We start from the raw sequence: 12,368 nt of genomic DNA on the forward strand, positions 1-12,368 counted from the left end.
TATATATGATACTTGTCACAGGAGAGGTCCATGTGCTGGAGTTTGGAAGGATCAAAGCAAATCGATAGGCATGGGTGGGGAAATCACTCAATGTACATGTCTGCTTGAGACTGAGTCAATATCTTCCTCACCCGGGATTCCTGCTGTTGTAGGTTCACACATTCTCCATACTCTTGTCTACCCTTCACAGTAAGGTAATAATGGGATTTTTCATTTGGAGGAGAGAACCCCTTACTAATTATGTTCTGTCATCCCATTATCCCTATGGTAATATATGAGTGGCTCTAACACTCAGAATTAGTTCTTATAAATCCTGTTCTTCCAGCCTGTCTGTATGGATTTTGAGTTTTCATTAAGATTAAGAACACAAAATTTCTCAAATTAAGAGTCAAACAATACACAAACCCGGAAATTGTCATACATTATGAAAGAATTTGCAAGAGTCAAAAAAGAAATTTTCCTTACCAGTTATTTATAAAATCATTTAATAAAACTATGTTTGTTTTCAAAATCTACTCCCTCCCAGGCTTTAAGACATAATCTCAGGAGATATATATGCACACATATATTTATTTATTTATATATACAAACTTAGAAATATTTATTTTTGAAAAATATAAACAGAAAACCAACAATACGAAGGAAGACATTTTATAGAGTTTAGAATTAAAAATATCCACTCCACTGGCTTTCATTTTCTAATATACTAAACCTTTGCCTATAAGTATTTACATTTTTCAGGCATTAATAAACTTTAAAAAGTAGTCACTGCTGGAATGGAAGCTTCCACATATAAAAAGTTGTAATAGCTGCAGAGCCAATAATAATACACAAATGAGGCAAAGAACATTTCCCAAAAAAATTCCAAGGTCTAAAATAATAGTATTAAAGCAATACGAACCAGGCATGTCAATCTTGAAACATCTATGTAAATTTCAATGTTATTGTGATATTAAAGTGCACAAGGATTTCTTACACACAATCCAAATATAGAAAACAGGGATGTAGTTTACATCAATTAAAGAACTTTTGTTAAATAAAAAGAGAAAGAGGAATCTAGAAAATGTACAAGTAGAGCATTATTATTAGTAAAGAGACCAATGCAAATTAAAATAACAATACTCTACCTGCAGTAATAGGTTATAGTACTCAGTGAAGTTTAATGTGAAGACACCTCTACTGTATGACTCTACAGTTTTCTCCCTGAGTATGCATGCTGTCCAGAGAAATTCTTGCTTCAGTTCATAATGGGGTATGTATAAGGGTGCTACTTCAACATTGTGTGTGTGCGTGCACTTGGGTGTGTGGAACCAATTTAAGTGTCCATCAGTAAGGTGATGGGTAAGTAAATGCGTGGATAGTCAGAAGTGATAAACCAGAAGTACCTGGAGGAAGAGGAGATCTTAAAATTTATTCCTGAGTGAAAAAATAAAACAAAAAGACAAAACCCAGAAAAGTAAAAGCAAAGACAATAGTATGATAGGCATTACGTAAAAGTAAAAATCCCAATATACATCTACAGAAGTTTTTCAGTATTCTTATGTATCTTACAAATTCACTTTTTTAGAAAGATTTATTTATTCACTTTGGGAGGGAGGGGCAAAAGGAGAGAAACTTCAAGCAGACTCCCCGCTGAGTGTGGAGCCTGACACAGGGCTCCATCTCACAACCCCGAGATCACAACCTAAGCCAAAACCTAGAGTTGGATGCTTAACCAACTCAGTCACTCCGGTGCCCTACAGCAAGTTCACTTCTCAGGAGAATGTGTACCTGGTAGGAAGAGGAAAGATGAGGAAAGAAAGATGAGGATGATGGGGAAAAAAATAAAAGCAAAATATAACAGCAATAAACCTTGAAGAAATGGGATATGATGATGTGTTCTGAGCTGAGGGATTTAACTTGTTTCTTTACATCTGAAGTTGTACAAGAAAAAGAAAAGGAGGAGGTGGAAAGAAGACGCAGATGAAAGAAAAGAGAAGAGGCTGAAGCAAACATGTTAGTCTCAGCCTTCCTGAATAGCTAAGGATATAATTTAAGGTAAGTTTTAAACTCAAAGCAAAAGTGAGGTCAGTGTTTTGTGAGCATGCCCAACACCAGCGCATTCAGAGAGGATGGAAGTGGTCAGTTTACCTCACACTTTCTGCAGAAACACTGCTGGTTCTCATTAATCAAACGCTCCTTACATTCTGACAATGATAGTCTCAGATTTTATTAATTTGGGAATTGTTTTTCTAATAAGGCTATTTGTGTGATGACATGCCCATGTCGCTTCGAATATATTTGGTGAACTATTAGAATCTTAAAAGAATACAGTGGGTATATTGTGTTTGATTAGAAAAAGTGCCACTGATTGCCCTACAGCTAAACTCTTTATTAATTTGTACCATGCAATTTCTAGTTTGAAATTCATAGGCGTTTAGAAAATTAATCCTTCACAGAGAGAGGATAATTCAGGTGGTGAACTTAGTAGAAAGAAGGTCTTTTGGGTATTTACTTTGGACACATTATCCCCAGCAGACCTGAATGAAGAGCACTCTCTGAACCATTTGCTGCAAAAAATCCTTTCAGTAAGGCAAGTTCAGACATTGGCCTTCATCAGCTTACGGTGGGTGAATAAATTTTGCATTTACATAGTGTTTTGCATTTTAGTCTTAAAGTATGTTACATAGTACACTTGATTAAAGTAGGCAGAAGTATATCATCTCGGGGGCTGGGGCAAAGCAACTGATGGCACTAACCACACCACAAATATGCACACACACACACACACACAAACAAACAAAAAAGCCCCCCATTCTTCCTCAGTGCTAGAAATTATTGTTGACAGGAAAATCTTTCACCAAGAAGCCAACTGTGATATCACAAGCGTATGATTACAGGCAAATTTTCTGCCAGCCAGCTCTGTAGAAACTTCAAGCTGAATTACATTCTTGGTGATTTTTGGTTCGATTCTCAGAGGAGTTTCATGGCATAAATATCAAAGTGCAGAATTGAGTCAGGAGCAAAAGTATATGAAATAAAAAGAAGTTTTCATAGAAAAGGGAGGGGGTGATTAACTCGTATCAAAGAACATTACTTAATAGTTCTATATTTCTTTCACACAACTCAAAAGACCAAAAATAAATTCTCAGAAAAATTATAAAATTAGTGTATATATGCACCCGGAAATACTGTTCAAAGAGTGATTATCTCTAAATTTTTTTCAGAGTATGAACAGCTAACACTTTGGAACTCAGTCTTAACTAGTATAGTGTAGTTGTATACTACATACATTTATGTGTATCCCCACATACTTATTTCTCAGAATACACCACTCAAACAGAGATGCATGTAATCCACACATATCCACATGTAAATGTGTATATGTGCATATATAGGCATACCAGACTGTTCTCTGCAGAATAAAACCACAAATATTAGTGAAACTTTAATTAAACAAACGCAAAGCTATCTTCAACTTTGCAAGGAATCTATCCTCAATTGTCTAAAGAAAAGCAAAAACTGTCAGGTATATTTTTAAAATAAAGTTTTTCTTATTATATTACCATTGTCTATGGTGACAAAAGTTCTTAGGAAAATTAGTGGATGACACTTTATGACATTTCTTCTCAAGTTTGTGGTTTCTTCTTTTTCCATTAATATATTCTAATAATGTGTCTAAAATGAATCATGAAGAAGCTGATTTGTGGCTGATGATCTTAGTACTCACAAAGCTGTTAGTGATTTAAAAGCCTCTCCTGAGCTGAGGAGAATGGCCAAGGATGTCTATTTCCTTTGTGTTGTTGCTGTTTTCAGAAAAAGAATTGGGTCTTAAAAATAATAACAGCCACAATTTAAAATATAAAAATAAAATAAGACAACAACAATGACAATTCCTAACAAGTACCTACACTGGAGTCCGTGGAACTATAAACTAATGATTTGAACAAAGTTACGCAGCTGATTGACACAACTTGGGACATAAAATGTTCAAGGTGTGTCAGTGTGCGTTTTGACTGTTTACTCATTAATGATAGTTTCTGGATATAACTTCCCAGGCTTCAGCTAAGTTTACATCTGTTGTATCTGCATAGGGGATGGAGAACCCAGATTCCTTTCTGATAATGAGATAAGAGCCAAGGATGACAAACTCACCCCAGCCGATCTTCATGTCGAACACTTGATTTGGTAATACTTTCTTAATCTTTGCTTTAAAATAAACTAATACAGTCTACTAATAATATGGTCTATGATTTTCCTAAATAGGTATTGTGGGGAAAGGTCTGTTTAAGAAATAGGTAGGTTAGAGATGGGGGTACACTCGGGTCTTAGGGCCGTAGCACATCTGTGGCCAATTCTGAACCAATTTCTCCCGCCTTTCAGCCATACCCTCTGTGCTATGTTGGCAGGTTTGTAAACATCTTAAAATAACGAAGCGGGTGAGAGGGGTGGGGAACACTGATACAGTAGCAACCAGATTGATAGGCACACCACATTATTATCTTTTATTCCTGATTTTTTAAAAATGCACATATTATTAATTTTCATAGCATGTATAGAAGAACAAAAAGGATGATTTAAATGTCTATTATCACCTATTATCTGGGACTACATTAAGGAGGTGTTGGTCGGCTTGGCTTCATTTGTCCTCCAGACGCTGCAGAGACGTGAGGCCAGGCCAATTGGGGTTAAAGCAGGCAGGGAACTGGTACAGCTGGGGATCATTAAGAGTGATCAAGGGCCAGCCAGAAGAAAAAGTCAGCTGAAAACAAGGCTGAAAGCTTTTCCAGGCAGAGCGGCGGAGTCATGTGCACTCAGGAAACAGCCTAACTCCATCCAGCGAACTTTGTTGATTTAATTAGATTTTGTTTAAAATTCCAAAGTAGGAGCAGCTTGGTCAGCTTTGATGCAAAAATTGGCAGGGGAAACTATCGTTAATTTTCAAAAGTAATATTATTGGGGCATTTAAGCAATGTTAAAAATCTTCGTCATGGTTTAAAAAAATGCAGTACAGCACACAAATATCTCCTTGTTGATAAAATATTATCATTTTTCCTTGTCCAATTAACACATAGATTGTGGATTTTATTGCAAGCCTGTTCATTTATGCACTTTTAATTTATTGGCTTTCCTCCTGTCTCTATCTCACATTTCCACTCCCTCACAGTACTTTCTGGATGACTTTCCAAATAAATTATTTGTATTCAAATCCTTGTCTTAGAGCCTATTTGGTGAAACTAAATCAAGACGCAAAAAATCCTAGTGTACTTACATTTGATCCTTACCTCACAGGGATATTTCAAGGATCACATCTGATAATATATGCAAAACTCATTTGTAATAGTCAAGCGATACAATTGGAAGTTATTCAAAGACCCCCGCATTCATCTGTGTACCCATTATAATTTGCAGAATTATCAAAATGGAGGAATTTAAGAAATGTCTGTGTAAAAATGATAGAACTATGATGCTTACTAGGCCACGTAAAATAATTTCAGAACTAAAAGCGGGGTTGCTGTTCTCATGGTAACACACACATGGGCAATGCTGCTGCAGGGTTCTCCCTCTGTGCTTCTGTGAGTTTCATGTGACACAAAATTAGGGAAGGGGAGGCAATGGAAGGACAAATAGTGTCAGCTAAAACTAGGTCTTTACCTATGCTAAACTTTGCTTACAAAAACATAGCTCTGAGGAAGACAAGCAAACAAACACAATTCTGAGTCCCTAGAGATCAAGGCTAGGTTAAAACCAAGTAAGATGGTGAAGGAGAAGGACTCTGTTCATTCCCAGTATTTTCTTTTTTTTTTTTAAAATAGTGTTTTGGAAGTTTCATCTCTTCTAGAATTTGCCTGTTTAAGCTAGCTTACACCAGCGGTTCTCAAAGTGTGGTCCTCAACCGCAAGTATCAACACTATCTGGGAACTGTTAAAAGTGGAAATCCCTTTTTTTAAAAAAAATCAATATTTACACATATTTACATATATCCAATATTTACATATATCCAATATTTACATACATATATTTACATCACCACAAGAAGACCAGTTAACATCCCTCATCATACATAGTTACAAATTTTTTTTCTTGTGATGAGAACTTTCAACATCCACACTTCTAGCTTCTTTCATGTATGCAATACCTTACTGTTAACTACAGTCACTGTGCTATACATTGCATCCCCATGACTTACTCATGTTAAAGCTGGAAATTTGTGCATCTCTCTTCACTCATTTCATGTAACCCCAATGTACTGCTTCACACAACCACCAATCTGTTCTCTATATCCATGAGCTTGTTGTTTTGGTTTTAGATTTCACATATAAGTAAGATCATATATTTATCTTTTTGAATATGACTTATTTCACTTAGCATAATGTCCTCAAGGTCTTTCCATGTTGTCATAATAGGCAAGATTTCATTCTTTTTTTATGACTGAATAAAATTCTATTATCTCTCTCTCCCTCTCTCTCTCTCTCACACACACACACACACACACACACACATCTTCTTTATTTATTTAGCCATCAGTGGACATTTAGGTTGTTTCCATGTCTTAGATATTTTATTTTTAATTTTTTTTAATTTATTTTAAAAAATCTGAGACAGAGAGAGAGAGTGGAAGCAGGGAGGAGGGTCAGAGAGAGAGAGGGAGAAGCAGACTCTGCTGAGCAGGGAGCCGGATCTTGGGCTTGATCCCAGAACCCTGAGATCATGACCTGAGCTGAAGGCAGACACTTAACTGACTGAGCCACCCAGATGCCCCTCCATGTCTTAGATATTTTAAACAACACTGCAGTGAACATGGGGGTACATACATCTTTTCAAATTAGTGTTTTCATTTTTCTTTGGGTAAATGCTGGATCATATAGTTCTATTTTAAATTTTTTTGAGGAACCTCCATACTGTTTTCCACAGTAATCACACCAATTTGCATTCCCACCAACAGTTCCTAAGTGTTTCCTTTTCTCCACATCTTTGCCGACACTTGTTATTTCTTGTCTTTTTTTTATAACAGCTATTCGAAGATGTGTGAGGTGATATCTCATTGTAGTTTTGATCTGCATTTCCCTGATAATTAGTGATGTTGAATATCTTTTCAATTTGTTCACTACTTGTCTTCCTGGAACAATGTCTAGTCAGATCCTCTGCCCATTTTAAAAACTCAGATCGAATTTTTTGTTACTGAGTTGTATGAGCTCTTGATACATTTTAGATATTTAACACCTTTTCAGATCTATGATTTGCAAATATTTTCCCCCATTCAGTAGGTTGCCTTTTCATTTTGTTGATGGCTCCCTTTGCTGTGAAAAAGGAAAATTCTTGAGCCTCACCATACATCTACTGAATCAGAAGCTCTGGACTCAGGGCTCAGTAATGTGTATTTTAATAAACCTTCCAGGTGATTCTGACATTTAAAGTTTTGGAAACTCTGGCCCATAGTGATCTCTTTGGATAAAATAAGAATGCCTCCGGTTTAAAGTGAAAGTTCTAGAACAAATCTAGCCTTCTAAATTTCTGTTGTACCAAAGCTTGACTATTTCTGTTTTTAGAGCATCTGAAACTCGGGATCTAAGCTGCATTATGCAACTTCTGAGTTCCAGAGCAATAGGAGGAAGCACTCAGGATTTCTGGGAATAAGACACTGGAAACCACTGGGTCCTGGATAACCCACTGAGGGTAAGGGAGAGCAGAAGCCTATGCACATCTATCTCCCAAACTGGGCAAAGCTAACTTAGTGGTGGGAAAGGATGTCTCTTCCAAATGGGCTCTGCAATGGTGTCCGGATGGGGAAAGAAAGGTCTTGTTGATGCATAGGTTCCTTCCCCCAGCCCATCTCACTGATATTAAATGTATCATTTCCTTGGGAAAGAATATCACTTATATTATTCTTGGTATTTGTTCTATTGCTTGGTAAAAGTCCTGGTGTGACCTCTGAATGGTCATCTCCAACATTCTTAGTAAATACTAGTTCTTAGATAAGTAGAAATCTGTATTTTATTTAGAAAGTACATGCAAATTGGATATAATGGCAGTTTATTTGTATTTAGTCATGTGCTTGTTAATATCTTTAAACTCAATATTTCCATGGCCAATTTGATGCTTGTACACTGGGGCATTAAACTTGGGATGGCATTAGTATTTGGGATCATAACGTTAAGCTAAAGAGGGGAAATTGAAGACAATATGAAGGAAAGAAGTAGAAATAACCAGAAGATTTGAAAGCAGGCTAATAAGGAAAAATGAAGGAAATTCAGATTAAATAATTTATAGAAGGGAAGACTAAAAAGCAACCTACTATTTTGCCTCAAGCTTATGAGAAATAGTCACTAGTAATTTATCCCCTTCGATGGCAAGAATGAAAACAATGAACTTAAATTACAGTGGGTAGGATATAGGCTAACTACGACAACCTTCTTGGAATTAGGATTAACACTGAAATGCCTCAGAATGAATGGAATTGGACTTCTTCAGTTGAAAACTGAGCAATGACTCGAAGAAAAGGCAGCTTGAGCCTTGTAATCTCTAGTCCAGGTACGGGAATGTTACGTGGATCCCTACTCCTAGGAATGTAATAAATGGCAAGATATCATGGGAAGGGTCCACTTCTACTCCACAAATGGTTCAACTCCAGTTTGTCACGGATGCTAAAAGGGTATTTACAGTCTCCAATTTAGGAAGCCTTGGGATCAATGACCTACCATTTAGCCAAATCTTCATTGTTTGTTTTTTTCCTAAATTTGACCATTATAATTCCCATATCCAAATATTGATGTTTGTATGTTCTCTGTTTAAGAACTTTTCCATGAAAAAAAGATAATTGAATTTTGTAAAACTATTGTTGAGATCCAAGAAAATTGATTAGGCTACTATTAACTCCTTTACTAAAAGGAGTGTTCTTTCTATGATGGAGAGGTTGAGAATATTCATGCCTGAGAGGAAGATCTACAGATGCCCACTGGTATTCAAACCCGTATAACTTTCAAACTCAATAGAAAATTTGAAATGTTGTGTTTATACTTCAACTGTTTTCATATAACAAAGGAGTTGAGTTTAATAAATCAAAAACAAATTTGTTCCACTAAGAAAACACTTAACATGTTTTAAGGTGAAAAAGATATATTAATCTTTGATTTCTTTAGGAGTTCCAGAGAATCTGAAATATTCTGTGTGTGTATGCAGGAGGGTGGCTCGGTATGTGCTTATGTATGTGTATCTATGAATGCACCCTGCACACCCATATTTCAGATGTCTAAATAATTATTAAAAAGAGAATCTTGTAAGAAGAGTGATTCCAGGACATGATTGATGTAGATGAAATTTTAAGACTTGATAAATGATGGAACACTGGAGAAATATGGGTTCCAGATTTATTAAATCCTGTATCTTTAAGTAGAGAACAGTCTTGTGTTATGTAACCAATCAGAAAAGCATAGAACAGAATCGAAACTACAGTACTCCACCATTAAAAATAACTGGATTTCAAACTGATAGACTCATAAACTTGTATTCTGCAGTTTTAAGAGTTAACATAAAACTATTACATGTCCACTTAGATAATAATGATTTGAATGTTTTCACGATTATCATTGCATTATTTTATTAATCTTTGCACATCTGTTAAATAACATTTACAACACAACTATATAAATCCATTAAATAGATAAATGTTTTGATTATCTTTTATTGTTTATTTTTTATCTTCAGGGATTCATTACATTGACTATACCTTTCAAAACATAATCTACAGCTTAATTAAGCCTCACAGTTATAAATTTTGAGCCAACGTATTAAGAGAGAAGTTATTGCTTTTGGGGGTACAATATTACTAATGAATGTTTTGCTCTGTGACACCACTGCTGGTATAAAATTCTAAGTCTATCCAAAAGAAACTGTCCTTGATTTCACTATTCAGAGATCATAAGTCAACTTTTTATGTACTATAAGCTTCTTAGGAACAAAATCCAAACCTATTGATGGCTGAGTAAATTTCACAGCTTGTAGAAAAGACACATATCATTGTAATGTGTGAAATTTTAATCAAAAATGTTATGAAGGAGAAAGGTAAACTGACTGCTATAATTAATGTGTTCTGACACAGAGATTTAGCTGGCACATTTGTGGACCGTGCTGTGCTCTGTTAACTGTTCCATTGCTTAAGGACTGTCAGAGTTTGAGGAGCTCCTGCGTTAACGGTTTCACCGCTCGACACATTTTCCTAGAGCGTCAGCTTTGTCATGATTTGAAATTTCACGTCATTTCTTCCTTGGCTTTTCCATTAATATTTAGTTAGGTGTCATGAGTGTCTGGTGATAGGGTACGGTATCTTCCCTTTATAAGGAGCTTCCTTTAAAATTAAACTACAGAAACGCTGCTTTCAAAATGAGTCATCTTCTGTTTTGTCTCTCTGCCATACAAATATTATCCAGTGTCTTAAAGGTGAGAGTATTGAGTAAAACTAATTGAGGTAATGAAGAGAGTAGGAACCATACCTTCATGTAACACACCAAAATATTTTCATATTTTTGCCACATATATCTCACAATTAAATAACACGCACTTGGTCTCACAAAGCAGACAAGATATTTCTCCATAGAGGAAATAAGCTCTGATTTTTTAAAAGAACGTTTGCTATATATTTACAAGTTGGAAGTAGCATCAGAACCATGAACTCTTTGTAAAGTGGTGCTGTAATATTCTTTCATGCCAGACACTGGGTAAGATGAGGGTTTCATGCCGGATGCTAGGTTAGTTGGTGGCTCTGTATTTCAGAGAGATTCTTCTGAAAATTATAGATTGGGTTCTTGGCTCTGCTGTGTCAATCTACTTACAGAGATCTACTACAAACTCTCTCAGAGCACTGCCAGGGTGGTTGTGCACTAGACAAAAGACATACCTGAAAGGGGAAGACAGATATGCCACTTAAATTAAATAGGAAATGAATTGGCCAGCAAGCTGGCATGTCTGCTGAGACAAATCATGGACAACATGTCTCTCAACAACAAAACTTATTTGTTTGCTCTTGCCAACAGATTCATCACTGCCCAGGCAAAACAGGCAAAATACATTAGTGTCATGGTAAACTGATAAAGAGAAGTGCCTCAATCTAGCATCCTCAATGGTGAAAGTCTTAGGGCAGTATTGATCTGTGTTATATAAATCTTGTTTTCTGTCTGCAGAAGTGAATCAGGAATGACCCGTAAGGTTAACAAACATTGTAATGTCTTTCAGCTGGGGCAGATGCCTGTGAGTTCCACACATTGTATTTGGTCAAGTTCCATCTTGTCATTTTACCGCCAAGAAGCTTAACTAATTGCTGGCAATCATAAGAATGTTTGACGGAAGGAGAGAATTCCTACAATTTTTACCCTCTCTCCCATCCCCTCTTTCTTTTTCCCCCTTAAGTCTTAACAAGCAGTCAAAGCCAAGTAGCGGAAAACAATCAACACTGAATTAGTCAGCAGGAGTCTTCACTTAGCTGAAAGTTTATGTAATTGGCATGTCATGTTCCTACATTGCCAAGAACAGACCTGATTAAGCTGATGCACTTTGTTTCGGGAAAGTTTGACAAAGAAAGCTTCTCCTCCTTTTGAGTTGCATGTCAGGGTATGTACTTACCATGATTTTCTTCTGTTCACAAGGAACTGAAGGCTAAATGTATACTCTGTGAACTGATGAAATCAAAGTTGTCACCAAACCAAGGCCTGACAAAATAGGTGTTTGGGGGAAAAGACAGAACAGTATTGGTGGTAAAAGATAATCATCAATGAAAAGAAAATTTATTAGCAAAAGTACAATTCCCTATGCATAAGAACCTGTTTTATTTTATAAACAGAGCACTCTTAAAGGAATGGCAAATTCGGTCTTATTTTGTGACGGGGGTTCACTTGACCATATACGCTTTCTCCATAGGCGATGTCTTACGCTTTTACTTACAAAAAATGGTTCCTGTAGCCTTAACAAGTTTTTACAATGGAAGCTCTCTTTAGAGACTGATCAGCCATCTGAATTTTGTCTGCTAACTTTTTACAATGCTTTACTAGGCTGTGTGTGATGATTTTGCCCTTATTTGGAAAGTCCGCCTTTATGATGAAAAAACAAATGCCTGGCATTGGAAGAGACTCTATAAAGCTTGGGAAATTTTATTTGTATTTGCTCACACGAGTGTCTCCTTGTCATAACCCTAAATCAAATAGTAGATTTGAACTTGGCTTAGATTATTAAAGCTACAAGACAGCAGTGACTGAAGGAGCAGTCCACGCATCTATTACGTCATAGTTGATAGTATAAAGGCAAGATTCAGGGAACTAATGGAGTTTCTTTTTCTTCTCCCCTTTTGTCATAGAAAGGTCAAGCTGGTTTTCAACATTTTTATGTATGTCATTCTCAAT

At 36.1% G+C, this 12,368-nt stretch overlaps 1 long non-coding RNA gene across 1 annotated transcript; it reads left to right on the plus strand.

Moving 5' to 3' along the window:
* Positions 1 to 819: 819 nt before the first annotated feature.
* LOC308340414 lies at positions 820 to 12,368 on the plus strand. Its single transcript, XR_013966592.1, has 4 exons — positions 820 to 2,037; positions 4,074 to 4,167; positions 7,530 to 7,656; positions 12,323 to 12,368. It is a non-coding gene; the product is annotated as an uncharacterized lncRNA (long non-coding RNA).

The sequence above is a fragment of the Martes martes genome (genome assembly GCF_963455335.1).
Source record: "Martes martes genome assembly, chromosome: 3".
Taxonomy (NCBI): Eukaryota; Metazoa; Chordata; class Mammalia; order Carnivora; family Mustelidae; genus Martes; species Martes martes.